The sequence below is a fragment of the Rhineura floridana genome, chromosome 6, assembly GCF_030035675.1.
Source record: "Rhineura floridana isolate rRhiFlo1 chromosome 6, rRhiFlo1.hap2, whole genome shotgun sequence".
NCBI classification, from domain to species: domain Eukaryota; kingdom Metazoa; phylum Chordata; class Lepidosauria; order Squamata; family Rhineuridae; genus Rhineura; species Rhineura floridana.
In genome coordinates this window covers 99,188,952-99,206,472 of record NC_084485.1, presented here as the reverse complement: position 1 = coordinate 99,206,472, position 17,521 = coordinate 99,188,952, and the positions used below count along the sequence as shown (strand labels likewise).

General features: G+C 40.1%; 1 long non-coding RNA gene across 3 annotated transcripts in view; it reads left to right on the top strand.

The window, feature by feature from the left end:
* The first annotated feature begins 558 nt into the window (after nt 1-558).
* Nucleotides 559-17,521, top strand: part of LOC133387768 (uncharacterized) — a 120,149-nt gene continuing 103,186 nt past the window's right edge. For 2 of the 3 annotated variants that reach the window (XR_009763560.1, XR_009763559.1), the window contains exons 1-3: nt 559-904; nt 5,281-5,425; nt 7,295-7,477. This is a non-coding gene — a long non-coding RNA (uncharacterized LOC133387768). Of the gene's footprint in view, nt 905-5,280; nt 5,426-7,294; nt 7,997-17,521 lie in introns of those variants that run through there. The other variant, XR_009763558.1, reaches the window with a different exon arrangement.

Sequence of the window (17,521 nt, the reverse complement as noted above, 5' to 3'; positions counted from 1 at the left end):
ATAATTTTCACCGTCTGAAACCTTTTGCCTTTTCCATAATTTGTGGGAAAGCGATACAGAGAGAACATAAACGAAATCAAAAAACAATAAGCGACACACACAAACAAACGCCACGCACATACACCAATTGCAAAACACATAAACGGAGCTTCGGGTACAGAACCGAGTCCTCGTGTATATTCCAGCGGTTGTAATGCAGTCACTTGGAATTGCAGAGACGAGAAACCCCCGGACGAAGAAAGGGAGGAAATCCAGTCTGGGCTGTTGCCCCTTCACTGCCAGCCGTTCCTGCTGCACAATTCTAGGGGCTCGATCAAATGCCTCCCCCCCCTTTTGCCGCAGTCCACCGTATATTTATTAAAAAAAAAAAACCACAGCCACCCACCCACTCACCCACAAACAAACATTCAGCTGAATAATGGAAGTTTAAACACGGAGAATAGCCAAGATGATTTATCGCAACGAGTCACGCATCGCTCCAATCGCAGCTCCCCGCCGAGGTCACTTTCAAAACCTCACATATATAGAGAGGCAAGACATAGGACGGCAGAAGGGGGGGGGAAGCAGGTCTATGCCTGCCCCCGAGCTTTTCCACTGGGGATTTTTAAAAAAAGGAATCCAAGTACAGTAGCTTAGAAGTGGAGAGAAAAACCAGGACAGAGCCCTTCTCCTTATTGTGGGCAAGTGCCTTGTAGTGCGGCGGGGGGAGTCTAGACAGAGCGACAAGCACGTAGGAGGGTGAAACTGACGTTAACGCAGCCGCCGTCGGAATCTGGTCACTTGCAAGCAGAACACGATTTAGCTCCGGCGCTCTCGTCTCTTTCAGACACATAAGCATAGTGTACACCAGTGGCAAAAAAAAGGCACAAAACCTGCAGTGGGATCTGCACGGGCTGGAGAAGAGGTAAGCAGCGGCTGAGTCTAGTAGAAGAGTCCCTGGGAACGGGGGCCCTACAAGTCCGCTTCGCCCGGTACCCTCCCCCTGTGTCAAGGGGGCAATATCGCTAGCCTTTTAAAACAACAGCAATAGCAACAAAAGGCCATTTGTGTTCCTGACTGGGCTATGGGATCCAAATGCACTGGGAAGAGAGAATTACAGAGGTAGGCACAGGCACACGGAGGTGGATGGGGAAGAAAGCCAGCATACGTGTGTGTTATGAATAAAAGAAGCACACACGAAACTAACCACAGGGTGCATGAAAAGAACATCCACATTATAGACAGACATGAGTGGATGTGAGTCCTATATGAGACTTATTTATTTATTACATTTATATCCCTCCCTTCTTCCCTGAAGGAACCCAGTGTACACTTGTTCAGTGTATTATTATTATTATTATTATTATTATTATTATTATTATTATTATTATACCTTAAGTATTCTTGAAGGGCCACTGATTTCAATGGAAGGAGATATAAGGAAGAGCTACTCTCTGCTGGAACTATACCAAAAGTGCCTTGGCTGTGTCATGCATACCACTATCATCAGCATCTACTGGACCAGTTGTATGCCTGGTATACTGTACAAACAATAGGCAGACATACATACTAAATATGGTGGAAGTGGTTTTGACACATGTTCTCTGCCATGAAAGTAGAATGGTTGTTGAAGCCACTTCCAATACACTGGCCTCATCCAAAGAAGCTGAGATGTGCAGTAAGCAGTTTATAATCCACAAGAGACAGGGCACTCACCAAAAGGGGAACAGTGGGAGATAAAAGTGTGACCAACATGTGCAATTAAATGCCCGTTACAGATGCATTAAAATATTGCACGTAATGTCTTTACAGGACTTCTAAATCCCTGAATATTCTGTTATTAGTTAACATTAGTTTCACTGGTACAACCTTCCAGATTATAATGCACTGGAGGAACTGGAGCACAGTTTGCTTTGAACAGCGCACCTGGCAAGCTGGTTGTCCAGAAGGAATCATTACTCACCCTGGAAAAGTGGGCAAGTGTCTAATTAATTGCAAGACTGCATTAGGATTCAATCTGAACCTTTGCTAAGTAACGTAAGAAGCAATACCAAGAGCACCTGATGCTGGGGTCTGAAGAAAGTGCATTATCCTGAGCACAGTGCATTCACAATGCAGGGTTCCCATGAAGAGGTGGTGTCTTAGCCTTGAAGCCAGCAAAACCTGCATTCAAATTCCTTCTCATGCAAGCTCACAGGGTTGTTGTGAAGTTTTCACTGTCAATGACTGGGCCAGAAGTGCTATTTGCAGCTAAAAACTGTCATTCTGCATTAATTACAAACAGGTGCACAGTTAGAGTCTTACTACTTATACTTAAGAATTATGAGTACTAAGTTGGGGAAGTTTATTTATATTTATTTATTTATTGTATTTCTATACCGCCCCATAGCCAAGCTCTCTGGGCAGTTTACAGTAACTAAAAACATTAAAAACAAATAAACTCTGCTATCCTGGAGCATTGTAAGCATGAAAAATAATTGCTATTTGAAACGATAAGCCTATGTATAATTTTTGCATTTAACTTCTCAATACAGGAAAGGGAATAATTTCATAGAAATGTAATATTTAAGTAATGGGAGCCAGCAAGAAGTTTCTATACTTAGTGATAGGTATTCATTTTTCTCCATTTCCAAATATTTTTGATACAATTATGTTGCAACATGGTGCATGGACCAAACTGACCCATATTTAATTAATCAGTTTGGTCCTGACCCATATTTAATTTTGACCACACATGAAGGACACTGGGATCTTCTCTGGCGCAAGCTTCATCGGAATGAATTAGAAATGTGCAAGAATGATTGATAGTGCCAAACACATTAAAATACTGATAACATATATAACCTGTGGCCCTCGAGATGTTACTGAACTACAACTGACCATTGGTCATATTGGCTTGGGGTAATGGAAGCTGTAGTTCAGCAATGTCCAGAGAGCTACAGGTTCCCCAGCCCAGACATATACGAAAGGTAAAATGCAATTGTGAGCAGTACACAGCTTCTATAAAGCATGGCTCCAGAAAATAATAGAGTTTTTAATGAGCAGAAACACCCCACTGTTGGAGGGTATTCACAGTTTTTTCCTCCTCACCTAGCAGCCAACACACATACACACACAAAATCCACAGCTATTTTTTAAAATAATACAAAATTGGAAGCAGGAAAATTGTACCTGCTCCACTTCTGCTTCCAATGCACATTGCTTTCCAATGGTATTTCAATTTGTAATTCTGAAATCACCAAAAGTCTGTTAAGGGCAAAAGAGGCCCTCCAGTTAGAAACCAGCCAACCCCCTCCTGTTGGCCTCAGAAATGATTGAATTTTTGTGAGCATTCCTTTAAAAGTACTTGCAAAACCTCTTCAAGAGGTTTTGTGAGTACTCCCCCAAAAGTAAAGAATCTCAGTTGTTTATCTCTTCCCTGTCCCCAGCTTAGAAGGGCTGTTCTTGAGAAAACTACCTCTGGGAACCTAAACCCCCCCATCCCAAAAAGTAGTTATAAGACAGTTGTGAGCAGGCTAGCTAAGATGAACAGGGCAGGAGAAGTGGCACACACAGCTCGCCCCCTCAGACCGTTTGGATCCACCACCTGAGGCAGCTGCCTCACCAGTAGTAACTCATGAAGAGAGGTGGGAGAGTCAGGAGCATCCTCCCAGAGGCCCTGTGCTCGTTGGGATGGGGTGGGGCAAGGTGGTAACAGTGAGGTCATGAGAGCTTTGGGTTGGTGGTGGTGCCCTGACCCCTCCATTGCAGCCTCGCCTGTCCCTGTCCTGACAAATGCAGCACCACCACTACCTCTGCACCCCCTCCTGGAGCCATCACCGTGCTGTGCTCTGCCTAACAGTAGCTTTGCAACAGTGATCTTAAATACTTGTGGAATCTTAAAATAGCCCAGTAAGGTTGGCAAATATTACCCCTCTCATTACTGCAGTTCAGGAGGCTGGGCTGAAAGGCATTTCCTAATGTCGTCCAATGAGTTTGGAGCTAAGGCAACTTTTAGAGCAGAGCCTTCCTGATTTATGTTTAGCTGCTAAGGATCCAATTTAAAGTCACGCTCTAAAGTATTCTTACACACTATCACATGATTCAGAGTATGCAGGGCAGATGGAAATCATCTTTGAAAGATGGGAATAAAGAGCCCTGCTCAAACTAATCAACAATGGGGAGCTTCCAGCTGGCTTCTCCACATTATGGGTATACTGAGCATTATGATGGAGCCTACAGCTAGAACATACGTGAGGGCTTCATTCCAGCCCCTCAACTGATTTCACTTACATTTGCCAAGCTCAGTGCACAAGTCAAGACTGGAGAATTGTGTGGTTGCAATCAAAAATGCCTGAGCAAACTAAAAAAAGCAGAAGCAGAAATAATTACACACACACACTCACATCCCGACCTTGTTCTACTTATTCTATACTTCTGCTTGCAGTAAACAAAATGATAGGGCTAAAAACCTATATCCACTTCCATGGAAGGAAATCCCTTTGAACTCAGTGGGATTTATTTCTAAGTAGACATGCATAAGATTGCAGCCTGAAAGTATGAATACATATGCTATTCTTCTACTTCCACCCCAATAGTACTGAGAGCAACTTCTCCATGCACACAACAGATCATCACACCCGCAGTTCTGAAAATTTTGCTCACATGCGTGTACACGTTTGCATGCACACAGAAGAATAGTGCAATCAAGAACATATGCCAAAGCAATGCTGGATTCTGGCTTTATTTTCCTGTTAACAGCTACTCTAATGGCATGTCCATTTTTATTGTTAGGGGAGAAGGTTCGCCTAAAATATACAGACCAGTATAGTTTCACTATTTCTAAGACAAACTGCAGGGTTTTGTTTCTTTTAATGGCTTACAGAAGACTTGTTCAAACAGAAACTAGATACACATCTATTTATTTTGCCTGTTCATAAGAGAAAAGTTGGGAGGACTTGTGGTATATATTTCACACACAACATTACATTAATCTTTCCTTTACAGGTTTATAATTTTTCTTAAATGTTTGCAGAAACTCACATTTTATAGACAGTGGTAGCCTAACATTAAAGATTCCTCAAGGCCCGTACATTCTCTTTTCATTTCAAAACATAGGAAGTCCCAAACAATCCATGGCTTGCCTGACTTCCAAGGCTGATTACTAAAAACAGTAGCTGCAGGTAATTCCAATTAATATTTGGGTTTTGGCCAAAAAACTATTAAAAATATAAAAATGAAATTCATTGTATTTGAAGTTCATTGTATTTTTTTTTTAAAGCGCATTGTTAATTCTTGATCATTGTGTCTTTGTTTTCATAGGATTTTTGCATTAACCTATCCCTATATAAATCACAGTTGATGATCTCCTATTATTACATTTTGTTACTGTTGATGATATACACTGCTGAAAGGCAATTTTGGAGCTGAAGGATGTGTCCGTATATTTGTTGTCAACTGGGTTTAGGTACGTTTAACTACAAACTGTACAGCATCAGTATATGACTTCCACTTGCCTGTTTGTCTGTATGACAGATTTGAGAAATCGCAGGCTGAGCTCAGGACAGACTGCACTCCTATTTCTGGGTAGTACTTCTGCATTACAGTAAAGTATGGGGCAAGATGTATAGTAAACCTCAATGCAAACATGCTGTAAGAAATTGAACCAAAGTGTTCTGACAAATCCAGGCTGTAATCTATTAATTAAGCCATCTATTGTTTGCTGCTTGGGTCTTAAAAAAGGCCCAATTGCAGCGTGCCATCATAAAAATAGATATACAAAAATCAGTACAGATACAAACCACTAAAAAAAGTATTTAAAATGTCATCAATTGGCAGAGATAAACTTATCTCGGAAGTATCCAAATAAGTTCTACTCAAAGCAAGCCATTGACATCAATGGACAAGTTACCCATAGTGACTAACTTATATCAGTTGATTTCAGTGCCTCTATTCTGAGTACAACTTAGCTGCATACCACCTTTAAACTAGACTGAGTATGTGGCAAAATCTAAAACAAAAGCTTTGCCTAAAAATGTTTAAATTATGCTGTTTTTTAAATTATGGTGTCCTTTAATATTCAGAAATTAATTCTGAGTTAATTTAATTTTAATTAATTGGAGCACCAATCCAGTGCTATGTATGCTGTCTTAGGTTCTATGATGAAAGAAAGGAGGGATATAAATGGTATTATTATTATTATTATTATTAATAATAATAATAATAAAAAATAAAAAGATGATGATGTCATAAAGAATTTAATTATTAGCTAGCTATGGTTTTTTTATAGATACTTTGGAGATTATAAGTTTGAGTTAAAATGTTTTTAATACAGTTTAACAACTTTACATACTTTTAGATTTTAAAACAACAACAGAGAACTCTTGTTGCCAGCTAGTCTTCTAGCCTAGCCTGCTTTACTACCTTATTTACTATCCCTTTTGTTTATTTATTTATTTAGCATTCTTAAAAAATAGTAAAATATTTATGCTACTATTTTAAAGTAACACTGCAACCTCGTGCCTAACATAGCTGAAGTAAATTAGTATTGAATACGGCATATTCTAAAGAGTACTGTTGAGAAAATTCATGTCCAGTTCAGTTTCAGGATGTAACTATATTGGACAAAGTAATTTTAACCCGCTTTAAAACTGACAAAACATGCTGATGGTATTGTTTTTAAATATTCTATGTGTGGATGGTCTTGTTGACATCTTCCACTGCCTTCAGTAGCAGCCTTGCAATGCAGTGCAATCCTATGCATTTTACTCAGAAGTTACACTGTGTTGAGTGGGGTTTACTTTCAGGTAAGTGTTTATAGGTTTCACCCTCAGTCATATCAGTAAGAAAGAAAAATAATGATGACCCTAGTCCTGTTCACACCATCCGTGGTAACATGCTACTGGTTGTATCCATGAATGCCAGATTTACACATTATAACTGTCTACTTATGTGTGTGCATGAGTGGAGACTGCTTGCACGTACAAAAACAGTATATTGGTCAGATTTAAAAAGAGTTTAAATATTAATTTTAGTGTACAGAACGGGAATGTTCTGTGCTCTATCATTTATAGAAGTTTCATATATAGCACAGGGAATGAACAGAAACTTAATTTGGAATGTACTTTTAGATGGGCTTGTGCAATTAATTTGGATGTGTCATTAATTTGGATGCATCATCCATACAAAGAAATTTAGAAAAGACACTTGTGTGTCCATGCATGCACATAGTAAACAGAAAAAACAGTCCTGAAATATTTCCAGCTTGGGAGGAAGAAAACACTCCTTGCCTCTTTTGTATGGCTCAGTTCCCCATCTGATTGATTGCTTCACACAGATGTCGGTAATAGTTGGAAAAGCAGAAAGGACTACCTGCCTATCAGCTTACATCAGCGAGGGGTACTGAAGCTCACAGATTACCTGAAGAAGCTTTAACCAATGATCTGTCTGCCTGGGGATGATCATGAAGAATCATTAAACCACTAGGGGGAAAATTCAGTCTTTCATAGATTGAAAAGAGGTATGTGTGTGTGTTTGAAAAAGACAGAAATTGAAAGTTTGGATGTTTGAAGCTTTGCTGAAAAGTTTTTCTGCTATCTATAAATTGAGAGAAGGCCTACATATAGGTTTGAATTGGGACTCTTTGTTGTTTTTGTCTAATTGGGCTGATGATGAAAGCAAAAACAGCTGTGCATGTTCATTTGACTTATCTAAATTTTGTGAAAAGTCACTCCTGTGTGGAATAAGGGACAATTGTGTATGTGTTAAGTAAAATAAAATTTGGATTTTCCAAAATTGTATTTTGGAGGAACTCTCTGATGAAAAGTGTGAGAGAAAATGAAATGCGCCTAGAACACCGAGAAGAAGTAATAGTAGGAACTATATAACTCTACAGGTGTTTCAATGGAAGCACTATAGACAATAAGAGATTCATTATTAACTTCTTATGGTGCTACTGTAAACAGAGAGGGTACACTAAGCATAGCTATACAGAAATGGGGAAAATATGTACAGTTTGAGATATTCACACATTGTTTGTGAGTTGCTAATTCCTTTTTTTGGTCTCTATCAGTTCATATAAAGATGACTTATAAAGCACAAGGTCTTGTTCATTTGATTCCGGGCAATCTCTATTCCCTCCTCCCCTTCCCCCTTCTAGCTCTAAGCAGGAAATCTGTCTGGGATGGTGAATGGTATGCAAAAGCTAGCTAGCTTGCATATTAATGTGGCTTTTAGCAGTCTGGGTGTCAGTCCACTTTACAAATAAATGTATTTTGAAGTGAAAACATTCTTCTTCATCAAACACAGCTCTAGGCCCAAAGGGCTGTGATGTATCTTTATATTTAAACAACAAGAACAACAAAAATCAATAGTGGAAGTTAAGGGAAACAGCTAAGTATTTCTGAAGTTTTGTATGCAGGATAGTCAAAGGAATGCTTTGAGTTATTATCTATCACTTGAAAAATTGAGTGAGGCGTTTAGCACGCCACCTAGAGGTGAACCCATGGTAATGCCCCTTCAAAGGCTGCAGAATAGTTTTCCAGAAATAGTAATGTAAGCACAGCGAGAAGCAAATTTATTAAAACCACAGCTTCATCAATTGAACATTGAATCAAAACAAAAACACCTGAATCAGTAATAATAGCAACATTTAAGTGGAAAAGGCAAAGTGATTTCAAAAGTGAATCTTCAAACTTAAAATATCAGTAGTGACAGAACTGGTGCATATCTTAAGATGAGTATTTTCAGGCACACTTCGTTTTTAAATAAAGAGATATACAAGTAATAAAATCCAAATTTCGAGCAAGCAATTATTTATTCCTCATTTATGGAACAGCAAATCCCACCCTTCCCTTTTTGCACAGTGACTGGGAAAGTGTGCACAAAAATCAAGAGACTGAAATGAAAGCACCTGAAGAACAAGTCTGTAGTAAGACCTATACATCTACAAGGTGTTTTCCAAAATAGCAAGCCTAGACCCAGAAGTAAGTTTGTGTGAAGGAGGGTGCTAATACCACACAAGAACATATTTAGCCAGTACAGAAACTCATTTCTACCCTCGTTTTCTCCATATAATCCTCCTCCCATGTGACAGTGCATAAAAGCATTGCAACCATTACTGAGATCACTGCAAAAGTAGATCTGTGTTCTGTTAGTTCACAGTGTGTTATGCTTTCAGGCACAGTAATTTAACTGTGTACTCTCCCCTTAAGCTCAATCCAGCCTCTCAGCCTCTCTTCCCTTGGCCTAGGTCTGTTTTAAGAGTCCTGCCAAGGAGCTGTATAGAACCCTTTTAATAAACCAGTTAAATTACAAACATCTATTGGGACATGAATTCCGTAAGCCAAGGTTCAACAAACAATGCACACACTGCACTTTCTCCATATGATAGTTGGCAAATTCATGTCAACAAAGTGTCAGACTAGGACAGAGAAGAACTACGTGTATTTTTATTATTACATTTATATCCCACCTTTCCTCCAAGGAGCCTAAATGGTTCTCCTCTTCCCCATTTTATCCTCCCAACAACCCTGTGAGGTAGGTTAGGCTAAAAGACAGTGACTGGCCCAGGGTCACCCAGCGAGCTTCATGGATGAGTGGGGATTTGAGCCCTGGTTTCCCTAGTCCAACATTCTAACCACTACACCACACTGACTCTGGTTCAATACATATTCATGAAGCTCACTGGGTGATCTTGAGTCTGTCACCGTTTGCCATCATAACCTACCTCACAGAGTTGTTGTGAGGCTAAAATGTGTTGTGGATGAACCATGTTCTCTACCTAATCTAGGATATAAATGTAATAACAAGCAGCACCAGTAACAAAATAGCAAGGAGGACATGCCACAAAATTCAGGGTTCCAGCCAAATTTTCCTCAGGGATATTACATTATTTTCCCCTTCTCTTCTAGTTTTCCATTTTTTTCTTTAAACAGAATTCTGTGATCACTGAGAATGCTCAGACCTTCAATTTCCACCCTCACCACCCCAATTTAAACCAATTTTTAACCTCTTCTCTAAAATTTGGCTCTACTTCTGCAAATCTTGGGGCTTATCCAAGCCTGTTGATACCTTCCACTGGTGGATGGGTGGTGCCATTTTTGCATTCATACTTTGATAATGAGTTCACTATGAGTGTATAGGATGTGTAGTGGCGGCCATAAAAGAATCAACAGAAATAACTGTAAACCAACTGTGAGTGGCATGTATGAATTGTGACAAAGAGAGTGGGACCATTGGTGTGTCCCAAATTTCATTGGTAATCACTTCCTTTGGACATTAAAGTAGCCTTTAAAGTTTTAACCATCTTCTGTAGCTGAGCACCTGTGCCTTCACTGACAGGCAGACATTCAACTAGTGAAGTGTCCCCAGTATTGTATTCACTAATAGGCAAAAAAGAGAGAAAAGAATATATGTATAGCCAACAGATATTTCTATCAACTTTCAAAAAGCGGAGAAATTGAGCAGCTATACTGAATGTACCAGGGTAGCAGAAGACCTGACCTCTCTGAGGTATTCTACTGCCCTACTAATTTGTAAAAATGCAAACAATTTGGGTTGGTCTTTCACAGTCCAATCTACTTCATGTGTAGCTTAGAAGAATTTGGTAGCATGTGCCTCTGAGCATATGGTGAGTGGTGATAGGAGGGAGGAGGAGGTGAAGGGCAGGTTTGATCATTTGCATGTTTATTGACTTCAGTGTGATTTACTCCTGTGCAATCATGCTTAGGTTAAGTGAAACTGACATGGGGTAGGGGCAGGGAGAGGAGTGGGAAGGGGTAGGGAGGGAAGAAGGAGGGTAGGAAGGGGGAGGGGAAAACACTGTTAACAGTATCATTATTTTGGGGGGGGGTTCCCCAACTTTTTATTCCACAACAGACACATGTAGTCTCCCATCCAAATTTAAACCAAAGCTGTCACTGCCCATGTGCACACCAGACATATATTCCATTTTAAACAGCCATGGCTTCCCTCAAAGAATTCTGGGAAGTGTAGTTTGTGAAGGGTGCTGAGAGTTGTTAGGAGACTCCTATTCCCCTGACAGAGATCCAGTGGCTAGAATGGTTTAACTGTCAGCCCCTCTTCCCAGAGAATCCCCTCACAGAGCTACAATCTCCAGAATTCTCTGGGAAGAGGGGCTGACACTTAAACCATTCTAGCCACTGGAGCTCTGTCTGGGGATATAAGTCTCCTAACAACTCTCAGCACCCTTTGCAAACTACAATTCCCAGGATTCTTTGGGGAAGCCATGATTGTTTAACGTGGAATTGGACTACAACCTGGGAGACCAGGGTTCGAATCCCCATACAGCCATGAAGCTCACTGGGTGACCTTGGTCCAGTCTGCCTCTCAGCCTCAGAGGAAGGCAATGGTAAACCACCGCTTACCATGAAAACCCTATCCATAGGGTCACCATAAGTTGGAACTGAGTTGAAGGCAGTCCATGGGTGTGGCCACCTGATAAGCCAAGCCAAACAGCTGTTAGTCTGGCTTTTAAAAAACTGAGGGTTCCTACTGAGCATGCCTGTGCTTATCATAGAGTCTAACATTAATTTTCTTAAATTAAAAATCAGCCATGCATTTAAAAAACTTTTAAACTGCAGAAGATGAAGGTCAGAGTATGGGCCAAGGTCTTTAATAGGATTGCATGTACTCTGTGAACATGGCTGACTTTTAATTAATTTCAACAAATTACTGACAGAAAAAAGTCCAACAGGAGTCTGGATTTTTTTACTCTTGTTTTATACTTTGAACTCTGGGTTTGCCCTGAGTGTTTTGTATATCACCATGAAAAGTTAGAGGGTTGTCAAGCAAGCATTTTTGAGTTCAGGACTATAACTTTTGAAAGATTTTATTTTGAAATGAGCTTATGGGAATCAGCAGAATGGCAGGGGGTATTTTCAATATAACATGGAAGAATGTGAAAAATCCATGCTGGCTATAGTATACACTGCTGTATAATTAATTTACTCTTCCCTTTTTAAACCTAACTTTTGAAAATGTAGAGCTGTACATGATAAAAGAGGAGAATGAAAGAAATGCTGGGAAAGAAATACTCTACTACAAAAAAAAGAAGGAAACATTTTTTTTTTAATACTGGCAACCCAACTTTTCTAAGGAAACTATCTCCATTGTTCATTTATCAGTATCACATTCATTAGCTGTCCAGTTTGAAATAGACTAATGGTAAATTACAAATTCCAGTTCACTTCTGCAAATATTAAAGGATTTTTTTCCTGTAAAGAAAGGGAGAAAATTTGCTTGCAGAAATAAAGAAAAGTAAATAGGTTAACAAAAGAGGCAGTACTTTATCTTACATAGGAAAGCATATAAAAAGAACCCCATCCTTCCAGTTACTCTTGCATCTTGCTCTTCCCTTAGAAAGTTCGTAGACCATTATATGAGGCTCCCAGCCTCCAATCCAGGAACTGATCAGATCTATACTTGCTTAGCTTCAACAGTACTACAACATTGGATATTCCCAGACCATTTACAAGTCCAAGTAACTCTATCCTTAGCATTTTAATTGCTTTTTAAAATTTGTCCTAAAACAGACACTCCTTAATCACAAAACCAGTCTTTATCCATGTAAATGTCACCATTAAAGTGCAAACCAAACTTCTTGCCTAGTGTGTGTGTGTGTGTGTGCAAGAACTTTTCAAAGCTTAATGTTTTCCAGTCTTTCACTTGCACTATATTACTTTGGCCTATAAATGAAAAATGGCAGATATCTGCTAGGGCTTGATTGATGCCTGATTGTAGGAAACATTTCTCTCTCTCTCTTTCTCTCTCTCTCTCTCTCTCTCTCTCTCTCTCTCACACACACACACACACACACACACACACACACACATGAATTCCATGGAATTTTTCACGTGCATACTTCTGTTTATTTAGATTTTAAGAAATGTTTTACTGATTCCCTGGAGTGCAAATCCCTCTGCCTTAGTAGAAAATAAAAGTATTTTTATGATCAAATATGATAGAATGCTTTAAAATGTATCACACAGGAGTGTTACATGCCAGTGGAACTGTAAAACTGTATGAAAAAATGCCCATTATAATTCATTTGAACTAGTGTCTCTCCCCTTTACTTACTTAATATAATGTGACAGTAGAGGGCGCCCTTTTAATGCGATTCAGTAGTGCTGTACGGGACATACTTGGACACAAATACACAGAATTTAATTTTCATGTGGTGGCTCTCAGAGATTCTAATTGGAAACACACCTTGCCCGGATGCCTCTTTTCCCTCTCACAGGATCTAAAGTATAATTCAGTGATCTAAGAAACTGAGAGTGCTGTACTATGGACCTAAAATGAGAAACAAAGGAAAAATAAAATGTTTATAAATGTATTAGGTGTAATCAAAATTTCACAGTTGGTGCCTGACAAACATATACTAAACTGGCATATTTAATCCTTTAGCAGAACATTCCAAATGCTGGGATATGAAGAACAATGGCAAGCTGGCCATCTGTATAAAAGTGTTAGTGGATGAGGGATACTTGGCTGTGATTGATTTGCAGTAGTCAGAAGATGCCCAGGGACACCTCCTGCTGTGAATAACTTCTGCTCTGGCATCCTGAACAGAATATTTCCATCCTTTTCATCTAAGTATATATTTGGTGACTGGCATTTTCCAGTGGACTAGCTGTAAATATGTCAAAGATAGGTCTCTAGAGATTAAGGTCAGTGATTTATCAAGGTGTGTAAGAAGAAGTAGATGCGAAACAGCTCCACACATATTATGTTTATAATCTCATTCTAGCTTCTTGCAGGCCTAAGGAGTTTCTAAAAACTTCAAGAATATACAGCCACAATAAAGGAATGTAATTTGTTCCATAATAGTCCTCTTTAAGGGACAATATTGTGTGTCCTAAATGGTGTCAAGGCGATTGCTCAGCACAGATATGTAGTTTAGCAACTAGTAGTCCACTGGTGTGAAATATGTAAGAAAAATACATTAAATCATATAGAGCCTATTAGTTCAAATGTTAAAAATGGCTGTATCCTATACTTTTAAACAGTATTAAGTATATCAGAGATTGCTACATTGGCATTCTAGATCTCATTCTTAAATTCAAAGATCTAAATTCATTTTTTCTGGTTTCAAAAGAAAAGTATGAACAATTTTGTATTGGGGTTGCCACATATTTTTACCAGCAGGGCTCCTGTGACCTTAGCAGCTGCCTCATAACCACAGGGTTTTATTTATTTAAGATTTATATTCCACACTGCCATAATGATTCTAGGCAGCTAATATTTAATAGTATATAATTTCAAGCAGAGTTTTCCTAGCCTAGAGATGTGATGAAAAAGCTTCAGATGTTGAATTTCTAACTTTAATGCAGCTACAGAAGGCACAGATCCTGCCAGAAAAAAAGAAGCAATCAAATGTAGAATGCAAAACCTGTTTCATTACATGTGTTCAGATGTAACATGAACTACTACTGAATGACCCTGTAGAGGTATTTAATCCTGAAGACTGGTGCTTCCCATTACCTTCAATAGGTCATGCCTGCTGCTATCCAGATCAGACTATGGCCCTAAGAGAAGAAAGCAAAAACTAAATCCTGCAGAGCCCTCTGTCTGAGAACGGATGTTCCTGAGCGTTTTGTAATAACATGTCCTCAGTCTTTGCTAAATTGCAAATTACTAATTAATTTTCAAGCATTCGTTCAGCATACTTTAAAACTGGGGGGGGTGATGAGGGGAAGAGAATGTCTTTTATTAAAATGAAGCTTAATGATATGCACCTGCCATTAATGTATTGTACACAGTGTCTCCAACTCATTATAGTGATGATTTGGGTGAGAACAAGAGTCATATAGTCAGAATCACTTCAACACGTGCATGTTCATATGCATAAACTCCTGTGTACCAGATGGCAAAATATAATGACATCTTAAACAGCTAATTGCATAAACCTTGTAATGCAGATAATTGCTGAACCAAAGTACAAGCTAATAATTTCCCACTGTAATGCCTGGCTTGAAATTAATCCTCAAGGAAAGTTGTGACACTCCTCATACGCTAAAGTTCACCAAGCGGTAATTAAAACTAGCACTCAAAATCATTTGCCTTTCAAACCTTCAATTATGACTCGGCAGACTCACTTTTCAGAAATGCAGACATGATAGCCAATGTTGTGTCATGTTCTCTTTTGACAAAAAATCTGAGATAGCCTATGTTGTTGTTCAAAAGAATGCACATGGTTGGATTAAGGGACAGTGGAGACTTTGGGCTGAGACATATTTTATAACTTACTGATCCCAAGAAATGTTTACTAGACTTCTTGCTTTGTTAGTCATTGTATCATTTAAAGAGCTTGAAAGAAAGGGGGGGTGAGAATCAGCCAATTTGCAGAAGCTTCTCTTGGTGAGGACATTCATGATTTAATTATACAGCCACAAGAGTAGCAGTATACTATAGTCAGCATGGATTTTTCACACTCTGCAATGTTAAATTGAAAATAACCCCTATGCTATTCTGATGCTTCTCATAAGCTTATTTCAAGACAAAACCTTACAAAACGTACAGTCCTGAACTCAAACACTTGCTTAACAAACCTTTAATTTTCATGGCGATACACGAAACAGTCAGAGAGAATCGACAGTTCAAAGTGTAAAAAGAGAGAGAGAAAAAAAACAGACCCCTTTAGGACTTTTTTCTGTCAGAGTTATCATAATTTGTTGAGATTAATTAAAAATCAGCCATGTTCACAGAGTTCCTGGGATCCTATTACTGACCTTGCCCCATACTCTGACCTTCATCTTATGCAGTTTAAAAGTTTAAAAAATGCCTGGCTGATTTTTATTTGATTTAGGAAATTTAGCATTGAACTCAATGATAAGTCCAGGCATGCACAGTAAGAACCAGCTATCAGTGTTCTAAAAGCCAGGCTCACAGAAGCTTGGCGTGGCTAATCAAGGGGTCACACCCACACCAGATCTTTATTTCACTTTAGACAGTCATGGCTTCCCCCAAAGAATCATGGGAAGGGTAGTTTGTGAAGGGTGCTGAGAGGAGACTCTTATTCCCCTGACAGAGCTCCAGTGACCAGAACATTCAGTTGCTCTGATAGAAGCTCTGTGAGGGGAACAGGGCATCTCCTAGCAACTCTCAGCACCCTTCACTAACTACACTTCCCAGGATTCTTTCAGAGAAGCCATAACTATCTAAAGTGAAATAAAGGTCTGGTGTGGATATGGCCAGGGACAGCTTTGGTTTAAATTTGGGTGGGAGACTACATATCCCTGCTGTAGAATAAAAAGGTGGGGGGAAACCTAAGAAAGAATGATACTGTTCACAATGTTTTCCTTTTAAAAAGGAAAGGGGCTTCCCATCTGCCCAGAGCCCACCCACCCAATCTGTACTCTCACCCTCCCCTTCCCGCCCTTCCCCTCCCTGCCCCTCCCTCAGGTCAGTTTCACTGAACCTAAGCATGATTGCACAGGAGTAAATCCCACTTAACTCAAAAAGCATGCAAAGAATCGAACCTGCCCTCTCCTCCTCCTCCCTCCTATCCCCCCTCTTGCCCCTTCCCTCCAACTTCCTTCCCCCTTCCCTCCCCTTCCTCCTCCCCTTTCAATCCCCTCCTTCCCCCTCCCCCTCCTCCCCCTCTCCTGCACCCTCCCCCTCAGTCAGTTTTACCTATCCTAAGCATATTTGCACAGGAGTAAATCCCACTGAACTCAATAAGGATGCAAATGATCAAACCTGCCCTCCCCTCCTCTGTCCCATCACCTCCCTTTTGCGCCTTCCCTCCCCTTCCTTCCCCCTCTCCCTCCCCTCCCCTTCCAATCCCCTCTTTCCCCTCCCCCTTATGCTCTCCCTTCCCCCATTCCCCCTTGCCTCTACTCTCCCCTCTGCCTTCCCCTTCCCCATGGTTAGTTTTACCTATCCTAGCCATGATTGCATGGGAGTAAATCCCACTGAACTCAGTAAGCATGCCAATGATCAGACCTGCCTTTCCCCTCCTTCCCCTCTCCTCTCCCTTCCTCCTCCCCTCCCCTCCCCTCTTTCTTTTTCCTCCTCCCCTGCCCATTCCAGCCCTCTCTCCCCATGGTCAGTTTTACCTATCCTAAGCATGAGTGCTCGGGAGTAAATACCACTGAACTTAATAAACATGCAAATGATCAAACCTGACCTCCTCCCCCTCCCTTTCCTGCCTGTCACTCCTCCCCCTCCTCCACTCTGCCCTCCCTCCCCTCCCTCCTCCTCCTCCCCTCCCTCCTCCTCCTCCCCTCCCCACCCCCTGTGGTCAGTTTCTCCTATCCTAAGCATGATTGCAGGAGGGTAAATCCCACTGAACTCAATAAGCATCCAATTGATCAATCCATTCTCAACAAGCTTGTACAGGATTCCATTTCTTACCTCCCGGATTAAAAAGCAGAGAAATTCACTAATAGGCAAAAAAAATCTTGCGGTTCCAATCATGCTGGGAGGGAAGAGATAATCTTCTAAGCAGGTACTGTATTCCCAGTAAGGATCACTCCCCATGTGTCTGTAATCTATTCTAATCTGACTAATATAACTATATAATATCTTTATAAACTAT